The following is a 13,923-nucleotide window of genomic DNA, read 5'->3' as shown; positions in this document are numbered from 1 at the left end:
TGTATGTTGCCTAGCGGGCTCTTGGACTATCTAGGTTAGGTAACGGGCACTTGGACTATCTAGGTTACCTAGAGGGAACATGGACAATGTAGGTTACCTAGGAGGCACTTGGGCTATCTAGGTTACCTAACGGGCACTTTGTCTGTCTAGGTTACCTAGCGGGCCCTTGGAATATGTAGGTTACCTAGCGGGCACTTGGACTATCTAGGTTAACGAAAGGGCACTTGGACTATGTAGGTAACCTAGCGGGCACTTGGACTGTCTAGGTTTCCTAGCGGGCACTTTGATTATCTAGGTTAACTAGCAGATCTTGGACTATCTAGGTTTCCTAGCAGGCACTTGGACTATGTACACACCCTAGCGCGCACTTGGACTATCTAGGTTACCTAGCGGGCACTTGGACTATGTACGTCCCCTAGTGGGCACTTGGACTATCTAGGTTAACTAACGGACACTAGGACTATCTAGGTTAACTAATGGGCACTTGGACTATCTAGGTTACCTAGAATGTACTTGGATTATGAGGGATCCCTAGCGGGCACTTGGACAATCTAGGTTAACTAGCGGACACTTGGACTATGTAGGTTAACTAGCGGACACTTGCACTATCTAGGTTAACTAGCGGGCCCTTGCACTATGTAGGTTAACTAGCGGACCCATGGATTATGTAGGTTTACTAGCAGGCACTTGGACTATCTAGGTTAACTAGCGGGCACTTGGACTATGTAGTTTCCCTAGCGGGCATTTGTACTATTTAGGTTACCTAGCGGGCACTTGGACTATGTAGGTTACCTAGCGGGCACTTGGACTATCTAGGTTACCTAGCAGGCACATTGACTCTAGGTTAACTAACGGGCACTTGGACTATGTAGGGTAACTAGCGGGCACTTGGACTGTCTAGGTTACCTAGCGGGCACTTGGACTTCCAGGTTAACGAACGGGCACTTGGACTATGTATGTTGCCTAGCGGGCACTTGGAATATCTAGGTTAGGTAACGGGCACTTGGACTATCTAGGTTACCTAGAGGGAACATGGACAATGTAGGTTACCTAGCAGGCACTTGGACTATCTAGGTTACCTAACGGGCACTTTGTCTGTCTAGGTTACCTAGCGGGCACTTGGACTATCTAGGTTAACGAAAGGGCACTTGGATTATGTAGGTAACCTAGCGGGCACTTGGAGTGTCTAGGTTACCTAGCGGGCACTTTGATTATCTAGGTTAACTAGCAGATCTTGGACTATGTAGGTTAACTAGGGGCCCTTGGACTATCTAGGTTTCCTAGCAGGCACTTGGACTATGTACATACCCTAGCGCGCACTTGGACTATCTAGGTTACCTAGCGGGCACTTGGACTATGTACGTCCCCTAGTGGGCACTTGAACTATCTAGGTTAACTAACGGGCACTAGGACTATGTAGGTTAACTAGCGGGCACTTGGACTATGTAGTTTAACTAGCGGACACTTGCACTATCTAGGATAACTAGCGGGCACTTGGACTATCTAGGTTACCTAACGGGCACTTTGTCTGTCTAGGTTACCTAGCGGGCACTTGGACTATCTAGGTTAACGAAAGGGCACTTGGACTATGTAGGCAACCTAGCGGGCACTTGGAGTGTCTAGGTTACCTAGCGGGCACTTTGATTATCTAGGTTAACTAGCAGATCTTGGACTATGTAGGTTAACTAGCGGGCCCTTGGACTATCTAGGTTTCCTAGCAGGCACTTGGACTATGTACATACCCTAGCGCGCACTTGGACTATCTAGGTTACCTAGCGGGCACTTGGACTATGTACGTCCCCTAGTGGGCACTTGAACTATCTAGGTTAACTAACGGGCACTAGGACTATCTAGGTTACCTAGAATGCACTTGGACTATGTAGGTTAACTAGCGGACACTTGCACTATCTAGGATAACTAGCGGGCCCTTGCACCATGTAGGTTAACTAGCGGACCCATGGATTATGTAGGTTTACTAGCAGGCACTTGGACTATCTAGGTTAACTAGCGGGCCCTTACACTATGTCGGTTAACTAGCGGGCCCATGGATTATGTAAGTTTACTAGCAGGCACTTGGACTATCTAGGTTAACTAGCGGGCACTTGGACTATGTAGTTTCCCTAGCGGGCATTTGTTCTATTTAGGTTACCTAGCGGGCACTTGGACTATTTAGGTTACCTAGCGGGCACTTGGACTGTCTGGTTACCTAGCAGGCACATTGACTATCTAGGTTAACTAATGGGCACTTGGACTATGTAGGGTAACTAGCGGGCACTTGGACTGTCTAGGTTACCTAGCGGACACTTGGATTATCTAGGTTAACGATCGGGCACTTGGACTATGTAAGTTACCTAGCCGCCACTTGGACTATCTAGGTTAGCTAACAGGGACTTTGACTATGAGGTTCCCTAGCGGGCACTTGTACTATCTAGGTTACCTAGCTGGCAGTTTGACTATGTAGGTCAACTAGCGGGCCCTTGGGCTATCTAGGTTATCTAACGGGCACTTGGATTGTGTAGGTTCCTTAGCGGTCACGTGGACTATGTAGGCTCCCTAGAAGGCACTTGGACTATGTAGGTTAACTACCGGGCACTTGGACTATCCAAGTTACCAGGCGGCACTTGGACTATGTAGGTTACCCAATGGGCACTTGGACTGTCTAGGTTAACGAACGGACACTTGTACTATGTAGGTTAGCTATCAGGCACTTGGACTATCTAGGTTACCTAGCAGTCACTTGGACTATGTAGGTTAACTAGCAGACACTTGGAAGATTTCGGTTAACTAGCGGGCACTTGGACTATCTAGGTTAACTATCGGGCCCTTGGACTATCTAGGTTTACTAGCGGGCACTTGGACTATCTAGGTTAACTAGCGGGCATTGGACTATGTAGTTTCCCTAGCGGGCATTTGGATTATTTAGGTTACCTAGTGGGCACTTGGACTATGTAGGTTACCTAGCGGGCACTTGGACTACGTAGGTTAACTAGAAGTCATTTGGACTATCAAGGTTACCTAGCGGGCCCTTGGACTATGTAGGATACCAGCGGGCACTTGGACGATCTAGGTTAACGAACGTGCACTTGGACTATGTAGGTAACCCAGCGGGCACTTGGACTGTCTAGTTTACCTAGCTGGCCCTTGGACTATCTAGGTTAACGAACGGGCACTTGGACTATGTAGGTTAACTAGCGGACACTTCGACTCTCTAGGTTAGCTAACGGCAATTGGACTATCTAGGTTAACTAACGGGCACTTGGACTATGTAGGTTGCCTAGCGGGCACTTGGACTATGTACGTTCCCTATCGGGTACTTGGACTGTCTAGGTTAACTAGGGGGCAATTGGACTGACTAGGTTACCTGGTGGGCAATTGGACTATGTACGTTCCCTAGCGGGCACTTGGGCCATCTACGTTACCTAGCGGGCACTTGGACTATCTAGGTTAGGTAACGGGCACTTGGACTATCTAGGTGACCTAGTGGGAACTTGGACTATGTAGGTTACGTAGCGGACACTTTGACTATCTTGGTTACCTAGCGGACACTTGGACGAACTAGGTTAACGAGCGGGCCCTTGGACTATGTAGGTTACCGAGCGGGCACTAGGACTATCTAGGTTAACTAACAGGAACATGGCCTGTCTATGTTACCTAGCGGGCACTTTGATTATGTAGGTTACCTAGCGGGCACTTGGACTATCTAGGTTAGCTAACGGGTACTTGGACTATCTAGGTTACCTAGCGGGCACTTGGACTATGTAGGTTACCTAACGGGCACTTGGACTATGCAGGTAACGTAGCGGACACTTGGACTTCTAGGTTAACGAACGGGCACTCGGATTATGTAGGTTGCCTAGCGGGCACTTCTACAATCTAGAATAGGTAACGGGCCCTTGACTATCTAGGTTACCTAGCGGGAACTTGGACTATGTAGGTTCCCTAGCGGGCACTTGGACTATCTAGGTTACCTAAGGGCACTTGGACTATGTAGGTTAACTAGCGGACACTTGGACAATCTAGGTTAACTAGCGGGCACTTTGACTATCTAGGTTAACTAAGGGGCCCTTCGACTATGTAGGTTAACCAGCAGGCACTTGGACTATCTAGGTTACCTAGCGGGCACTTGGTCTATGTACATACCCTAACGGGCACTTGGACTATCTGGGTTAACTAACGGGCACTAGGACTAACTAGGTTACCTAGCGGGCACTTGGACTATGTAGGTCAACTAGCGGGCCCTTGGACTATCTAGGTTAGCTAACGGGCATTTGGATTATGTAGGTTAACTAGCGGGCACTTGCACTATCTATGTTACCTACGGACACTTGGACTATGTACTTTCCCTAGCGGGCACTTGGGCTATCTACGTTACCTAGCGGGCACTTGGACTATGAATGTTAACGAACGGGCACTTAGACTATGTAGGTAACCTAGTGGTCAATTGGACTGACTAGGTTACCTAGCGGGAACTTGGACTATGTAGGTTAACTAGCGGGCACTTGGACTATCTAGGTTAACTAGCGGGCCCTTGGTCTATGTAGGTTAACTAGCAGGCCTTTAGACTATGTAAGTTAACTAGAGGGCACTTTGATGATCCTGGTTAACTAGCGGGCACTGGGACTATCTAGGTTAACTAGAGCGCTCCTCGACTATGTAGGTTCCCTAGCGGGCATTTGGACTATATAGGTTACCTAGCGGGCACTTGGACTATGTATGTTACCTAGCGGGCACTGGACTATCTAGGTTAACTCGGGGGCACTTGGATTATCTAGGTTAACTAACGGGCACTTGGAGTATGTATGTTCCAGAGCGGGCAATTGGACTATGTAGGTTCCCTAGCGGGCACTTGGACTATCTAGGTTCCCTAAAGGGCACTTGGACGATCTAGGTTACCTAGCGGGCACTTGCACTATGTAGGTTACCTAGCGGGCACTTGGACTATGTAGGTTAACTAGCAGGCCCTTGGACTATCTAGGTTACTTAGCAGGCACTTGGACTATGTAGGTTAATTAGCGGGCACTTGCACTCTCTAGGTTACCTAGCGGGCGCTTGGACTATGTACCTTCCCTAGCGGGAACTTGGACTATCTATGTTAACTACCGGGCACTTGGACTATGTAGGTTACCTAGTGGGCACTTGGACTATCTAGGTTAACGAACGGGCACTTGGACTATGCAGGTAACCTAGCGGGCACTTGGACTGTCTAGGTTACATAGCGGGCACTTGGACTATATAGGTTCCCTAGTGGGCACTTGGACTATCTAGGTTAACGAACGGGCACTTGGACTATGCAGGTAACCTAGCGGGCACTTGGACTGTCTAGGTTACATAGCGGGCACTTGGATTTCCAGGTTAACGAACGGGCACTTGGACTATGTATGTAGTCTAGCTGGCACTTGAACTATCTAGGTTAGGTAACGGGCACTTGGACTATCTAGGTTACCTAGAGGGAACATGGACAATGTAGGTTTCCTAGCAGGCACTTGGACTATCTAGGTTACCTAACGGGCACTTTGTCTGTCTAGGTTACCCAGAGGGCCCTTGGACTATGTAGGTTACCTAGCGGGCACTTGGACTATCTAGGTTAACGAAAGGGCACTTGGACTATCTAGGTTAACGAAAGGGCACTTGGACTATGTAGGTAAACTAGCGGGCACTTGGACTGTCTAGGTTACCTAGGGGGCACTTTGATTATCTAGGTTAACTAGCAGATCTTGCACTATGTAGGTTAACTAGCGGGCCCTTGGACTATGTAGGTTAACTAGCGGGCACTTGGACTATCTAGGTTTCCTAGCAGGCACTTGGACTATGTACATACCCTAGCGCGCACTTGGACTATCTAGGTTACCTAGCGGGCACTTGGACTATGTACGTCCCCTAGTGGGCACTTGGACTATCTAGGTTAACTAACAGGCACTAGGACTACCTAGGTTAACTAGCGGGCACTTGGACTATCTAGGTTACCTAGAATGCACTTGGATTATGAAGGATCCCTAGCGGGCACTTGGACTACTTAGGTTAACTAGAAGGCACTTGTACTATCAAGTTTACCTAGCGGGCCCTTGGACTATGTAGGATACCAGCGGGCCCTTGGAAGATCTAGGTTAACGAACGAGCACTTGGACTATGTAGGTAACCCAGCGGGCACTTGGACTGTCTAGTTTACCTAGTGGCCCTTGGACTATCTAGGTTAACGAACGGGCACTTGGACTATGTAGGTTAACTAGCGGACACTTCGACTATCTAGGTTAGCTAACGGCAATTGGACTATCTATGTTAACTAACGGGCACTTGGACTATGAAGGTTGCCTAGCGAGCACTTGGACTATGTAGGTTCCCTAGCGGGCACTTGGACTATCTAGGTTACCAAGCTGGCACTTGGACTATGTAGGTCAACTAGCGGGCCCTTGGACTATCTAGGTTATCTAACGGGCACTTGGACTATGTATGTTCCAGAGCGGGTACTTGGATTATGTAGGTTGCCTGGCGGGCATTTAGACTATGTAGGTTTCCTTGCGGGCATTTGGACTATGTAGGTTCCCTAGCGGGCACTTGGACTATGTAGGTTCCCTAGCGGTCACGTGGAGTATGTAGGCTCCCTAGAAGGCACTTGGACTATGTAGGTTAACTAGCGGGCACTTGGAATATCCAGGTTACCTAGCCGGCACTTGGACTATGTAGGTTACCTAGCGGACACTTGGACGATTTAGGTTAACTAGCGGGCATTTGGACAATCTTGGTTAACTAGCAGGCCCTTGGACTAACTAGGTTAACTAGCGGCACTTGGACTATGTAGTTTCCCTAGCGGGCATTTGGATTATTTAGGTAACCTAGTGGGCACTTGGACTATGTAGGTTACCTAGCGGGCACTTGGACTATGTAGGTTAACTAGAAGGCACTTGGACTATCAAGGTTACCTAGCGGGCCCTTGGACTATGTAGGTTACCAGGGGCACTTGGACTATCTAGGTTAACGAACGTGCACTTGGACTATGTATGTAACCTAGAGGGCACTTGGACTGTCTAGGTTACCTAGCGGGCACTTGGACTATCTAGGTTAACGAACGGGCAGTTGGACTATGTAGGTTAACTAGCGGACACTTCGACTATCTAGGTTAGCTAACGGGCACTTGAACTATCTATGTTGCCTAGCGAGCACTTGGACTATGTAGGTTCCCTAGCGGGCACTTGGACTATGTAGGTTCCCTTTCGGGTACTTGGACTGTCTAGGTTAACTAGGGGGCAATTGGACTGTCTAGGTTACCTAGTGGGCACTTGGACTATGTACGTTCAATAACGGGCACTTGGGCTATCTAGGTTACCTAGCGGGCACTTGGACAATGTAGGTTAACGCATGGGCACTTGGACTATGTAGTTTACCCAGCAGGCACTTGGACTATGTAGGTTAACTAGCGGGCCCTTGGTCTATGTAGGTTAACTAGCAGGCCTTTGGACTATGTAAGTTAACTAGAGAGCACTTTGATGATCCTGGTTAACTAGCGTGCACTTTGACTATCTAGGTTATCTAGCGGCCACTTGGACTATCTAGGTTAACTAGAGGGCTCTTGGACTATGTAGGTTCCCTAGCGGGCACTGGACTATCTAGGTTAACTAGCGGGCACTTGGACTATCTAGGTTAACTAGCGGCCACTTGGACTAGCTAGGTTAACTAACTAGCACTTGGACTATGTATGTTCCAGAGCGGGCAATTGGACTATGTAGGTTCCCCAGAGGGAACTTGGACTATCTAGGTTCCCTAAAGGGCACTTGGACTATCTAGGTTACCGAACGGGCACTTGGACCTCCTAGGATACCTAGTGGGCACATGTACTATGTAGGTTACTAGATGATAATTGGACGATCAAGGTTAACTAGCGGACACTAGCACTATGTAGGTTACCTAGCGGGCATTTGGACTATGTAGGTTAACTAGCAGGCCCTTGGACTATCTAGGTTACCTAGCAGGCACTTGGACTATGTAGGTTAACTAGCGGGCACTTGCACTCTCTAGGTTACCTAGCGGGCACTTGTACTATGTACATTCCCTAGCGGGTACTTGGACTATGAAGGTTACCTAGAAGACACTTGCACTATGTAGGTTACCTAGCGGGAACTTGGACTATATAGGTTCCCTAGTGGGCACTTGGACTATCTAGGTTAACGAACGGGCACTTGGACTATGCAGGTAACCTAGCGGGCACTTCTACTATCTAGGTTACACAGCGGGCACTTGGACTTCTAGGTTAACGAACGGGCACTTGGACTATGTATGTTGCCTAGCGGGCACTTGGACTATCTAGGTTAGGTAATGGGCACTTGGACTATCTAGGTTGCCAACAGGGAACATGGACAATGTAGGTTACCTAGCAGGCACATGGACTATCTAGGTTAACGAACGGGCACTTGAACTATGTAGGTAACCTACTGGGCACTTGGACTGTCTAGGTTACCTAGCGGGCACTTTGACTATCTAGGTTAACTAGCAGACCTTGGACTATGTAGGTTAACTAGCGGGCCCTTGGACTATGTAGGTTCCCTAGCGGGCACTTGGACTGTCTAGGTTAACTAGGGAGCAATTGGATTGTCTAGGTTACCTAGTGGGCACTTGGACTATGTACGTTCCCTAGCGGACACTTGGGCTATCTACGTTACCTAGCGGGCACTTGGACAATGTAGGTTAACGAACGGGCACTTGGACTATGTAGTTTACCTACCAGGCTCTTGGACTATTTAGGTTAACTAGCGGGCACTTGGACTATCTATGTTACCTACGGACACTTGGACTATGTACTTTCCCTAGCGGGCACTTGGGCTATAAATGTTAACGAATGGGCACTTAGACTATGTAGGTAACCTAGTGGTCACTTGGACTGTCTAGGTTACCTAGCGGGAACTTGGACTATGTAGGTTAACTAGCGGGCACTTGGACTATCTAGGTTAACTAGCAGGCCTTTAGACTATGTAAGTTAACTAGAGGGCACTTTGATGATCCTGGTTAACTAGCGGGCACTTGGACTATCTAGGTTAACTAGAGCGCTCCTGGACTATGTAGGTTCCCTAGCGGGCATTTGGACTATATAGGTTACCTAGCGGGCACTTGGACTATGTAGGTTACCTAGCGGGCACTGGACTATCTAGGTTAACTAGCGGGCATTTGGATTATCTAGGTTAACTAAAGGGCACTTGGACTATGTATGTTCCAGAGCGGGCAATTGGACTATGTAGGTTCCCTATCGGGCACTTGGACTATCTTGGTTCCGTAAAGGGCACTTGGACTATCTAGGTTACCTAGCGGGCACTTGCACTATGTAGGTTACCTAGCGGGCACTTGGACTATGTAGGTTAACTAGCAGGCCCTTGGAATATCTAGGTTACCCAGCAGGCACTTGGACTATGTAGGCTAACTAGCGGGCACTTGCACTCTCTAGGTTACCTAGCGGGCACTTGGACTATCTATGTTAACTAGCGGGCACTTGGACAATGTAGGTTACCTAGTGGGCACTTGGACTATCTAGGTTAACGAACGGGCACTTGGACTATGCAGGTAACCTAGCGGGCACTTGGACTGTCTAGGTTACATAGCGGGAACTAGGACTATATAGGTTCTCTAGTGGGCACTTGGACTATCTAGGTTAACGAACGGGCACTTGGACTATACAGGTAACCTAGCGGGCACTTGGACTGTCTAGGTTACATAGCGGGCACTTGGACTTCCAGGTTAACGAACGGGCATTTGGACTATGTATGTTGCCTAGCGGGCACTTGGACTATCTAGGATAGGTAACGGGCACTTGGACTATCTAGGTTACCTAGAGGGAACTTGGACAATGTAGATTACCTAGCAGGCACTTGGAATATCTAGGTTACCTAACGGGCACTTTGTCTGTCTAGGTTACCTAGAAGGCCCTGAGACAAAGTAGGTTACCTAGCGGGCACTTGGACTATCTAGGTTAACGAACGGGCACTTGGAGTATGTAGGTAACCTAGCGGGCACTTGGACTGTCTAGGTTACCTAGCTGGCACTTTGACTATCTAGGTTAACTAGCAGACCTTGGACTATGTAGGTTAACTAGCGGGCCCTTGGAGTATGTAGGTTACCTAGCAGGCACTTGGACTATCTAGGTTACCTAACGGGCACTTTGTCTGTCTAGGTTACCTAGCGGGCCCTTGGACTGTGTAGGTTACCTAGCGGGCACTTGGACTATCTAGGTTAACGAAAGGGCACTTGGACTATGTAGGTAACCAAGTGGGCACTTGGACTGTCTAGGTTACCTAGCGGGCACTTTGATTATCTAGGTTAACTAGCAGATCTTGGACTATGTAGGTTAACTAGCGGGCCCTTGGACTATGTAGGTTAACTAGCGGGCACTTGGACTATCTAGGTTTCCTAGCAGGCAATTGGACTATGTACATACCCTATCGCGCACTTGGACTATCTAGGTTACCTAGCGGGCACTTGGACTATGTACGTGCCCAGTGGGCACTTGGACTATCTAGGTTAACTAACGGGCACTAGGACTATCTAGGTTAACTAGCGGGCACTTGGACTATCTAGGTTACCTAGAATGCACTTGGATTATGAAGGATCCCTAGCGGGCACTTGGACTATCTAGGTTAACTAGCGGGCACTTGGACTATGTAGCTTAACTAGCGGACACTTGCACTATCTAGGTTAACTAGCGGGCCCTTGCACTATGTAGGTTAACTAGCGGGCACTTGGACTATCTAGGTTAACTAGCAGGCACTTGTACTATCTAGGTTAACTAGCAGGCCCTTGCACTATGTAGGTTAACTAGCGGGCCCATGGATTATGTAGGTTAACTAGCAGGCACTTGGACTATCTAGGTTAACTAGAGTGCTCCTGGACTATGTAGGTTCCCTGGCGGGCATTTGGACTATGTATGTTCCAGAGCAGGCAATTGGACTATGTAGGTTCCCTATCGGGCACTTGGACTATCTAGGTTCCGTAAAGGGCACTTGGACTATCTAGGTTACCTAGGGGGCACTTGCACTATGTAGGCTAACTAGCGTGCACTTGCACTCTCTAGGTTACCTAGCGGGCACTTGGACTATCTATGTTAACTAGCGGGCACTTGGACTATGTAGGTTACCTAGTGGGCACTTGGACTATCTAGGTTAACGAACGGGCACTTGGACTATGCAGGTAACCTAGCGGGCACTTGGACTGTCTAGGTTACATAGCGGGCACTTGGACTATATAGGTTTCCTAGTGGGCACTTGGACTATCTAGGTTAACGAACGGGCACTTGGACTATGCAGGTAACCTAGCGGGCACTTGGACTGTCTAGGTTACATAGCGGGCACTTGGACTTCCAGGTTAACGAACGGGCACTTGGACTATGTATGTTGCCTAGCGGGCACTTGGACTATCTAGGTTAGGTAACGGGCACTTGGACTATCTAGGTTACCTAGAGGGAACATGGACAATGTAGGGTACCTAGCAGGCACTTGGGCTATCTAGGTTACCTAATGGGCATTTGTCTGTCTAGGTTACCTAGCGGGCCCTTGGACTATGTAGGTTACCTAGCGGGCACTTGGACTATCTAGGTTAACGAAAGGGCACTTGGACTATGTAGGTAACCTAGCGGGCACTTGGACTGTCTAGGTTACCTAGCGGGCACTTTGATTATCTAGGTTAACTAATAGATCTTGGACTATGTAGGTTAACTAGCGGGCCATTGGACTATGTAGGTTAACTAGCAGGCACTTGGACTATGTACATACCCTAGCGCGCACTTGGACTATCTAGGTTATCCAGCCGGCACTTGGACTATGTACGTCCCCTAGTGGGTACTGGGACTATCTAGGTTAACTAATGGGCACTAGGACTATCTAGGTTAACTAGAATGCACTTGGATTATGAAGGATCCCTAGCGGGCACATGGACTATCTAGGTTAACTAGCGGGCACTTGGACTATGTAACTTAACTAGCGGACACTTGCACTATCTAGGTTAACTAGCGGGCCCTTGCACTATGTAGGTTAACTTGCGGGCCCATGGATTATGTAGGTTTACTAGCAGGCACTTGGACTATCTAGGTTAACTAGCGGGCACTTGGACTATGTAGTTTCCCTAGTGGGCATTTGTACTATTTAGGTTGTTACCTAGCGGGCACTTGGACTATCTACGTTACCTAACGGGCACTTTGTCTGTCTAGGTTACCTAGCTTGCCCTTGGACTATGTAGGTTACCTAGCAGGCACATGGACTATCTAGGTTAACGAACGGGCACTTGAACTATGTAGGTAACCTACTGGGCACTTGGACTGTCTAGGTTACCTAGCGGGCACTTTGACTATCTAGGTTAACTAGCAGACCTTGGACTATGTAGGTTAACTAGCGGGCCCTTGGACTATGTAGGTTCCCTAGCGGGCACTTGGACTGTCTAGGTTAACTAGGGAGCAATTGGATTGTCTAGGTTACCTAGTGGGCACTTGGACTATGTACGTTCCCTAGCGGGCACTTGGGCTATCTACGTTACCTAGCGGGCACTTGGACAATGTAGGTTAACGAACGGGCACTTGGACTATGTAGTTTACCTAGCAGGCTCTTGGACTATTTAGGTTAACTAGCGGGCACTTGGACTATCTATGTTACCTACGGGCACTTGGACTATGTACTTTCCCTAGCGAGCACTTGGGCTATAAATGTTAACGAATGGGCACTTAGACTATGTAGGTAACCTAGTGGTCACTTGGACTGTCTAGGTTACCTAGCGGGAACTTGGACTATGTAGGTTAACTAGCGGGCACTTGGACTATCTAGGTTAACTAGCGGGCCCTTGGTCTCTGTAGGTTAACTAGCAGGCCTTTAGACTATGTAAGTTAACTAGAGGGCACTTTGATGATCCTGGTTAACTAGCGGGCACTTGGACTATCTAGGTTAACTAGAGCGCTCCTGGACTATGTAGGTTCCCATCGGGCATTTGGACTATATAGGTTACCTAGCGGGCACTTGGACTACGTAGGTTACCTAGCGGGCACTGGACTATCTAGGTTAACTAGCGGGCATTTGGATTATCTAGGTTAACTAAAGGGCACTTGGACTATGTATGTTCCAGAGCGGGCAATTGGACTATGTAGGTTCCCTATCGGGCACTTGGACTATCTTGGTTCCGTAAAGGGCACTTGGACTATCTAGGTTACCTAGCGGGCACTTGCACTATGTAGGTTAACTAGCGGGCACTTGGACTATGTAGGTTAACTCGCAGGCCCTTGGAATATCTAGGTTACCCAGCAGGCACTTGGACTATGTAGGCTAACTAGCGGGCACTTGCACTCTCTAGGTTACCTAGCGGGCACTTGGACTATCTATGTTAACTAGCGGGCACTTGGACTATGTAGGTTACCTAGTGGGCACTTGGACTATCTAGGTTAACGAACGGGCACTTGGACTATGCAGGTAACCTAGCGGGCACTTGGACTATCTAGGTTACATAGCGGGCACTAGGACTATATAGGTTCTCTACTGGGCACTTGGACTATCTAGGTTAACGAACGGGCACTTGGACTATGCAGGTAACCTAGCGGGCACTTGGACTGTCTAGGTTACATAGCGGGCACTTGGACTTCCAGGTTAACGAACGGGCATTTGGACTATGTATGTTGCCTAGCGGGCACTTGGACTATCTAGGTTAGGTAACGGGCACTTGGACTATCTAGGTTACCTAGAGGGAACTTGGACAATGTAGGTTACCTAGCAGGCACTTGGAATATCTAGGTTACCTAACGGGCACTTTGTCTGTCTAGGTTACCTAGCAGGCCCTGAGACAAAGTAGGTTACCTAGCGGGCACTTGGACTATCTAGGTTAACGAACGGGCGCTTGGAGTATGTAGGTAACCTAGCGGGCACTTGGACTGTCTAGGTTACCTAGCGGGCACTTTGACTATCTAGGTTAACTAGC

Source organism: Tenrec ecaudatus, unplaced genomic scaffold (genome assembly GCF_050624435.1).
Source record: "Tenrec ecaudatus isolate mTenEca1 unplaced genomic scaffold, mTenEca1.hap1 Scaffold_266, whole genome shotgun sequence".
NCBI classification, from domain to species: domain Eukaryota; kingdom Metazoa; phylum Chordata; class Mammalia; order Afrosoricida; family Tenrecidae; genus Tenrec; species Tenrec ecaudatus.
The sequence above is the reverse complement of the archived record's forward strand: the minus strand, read 5'-3'. Positions refer to the sequence as shown.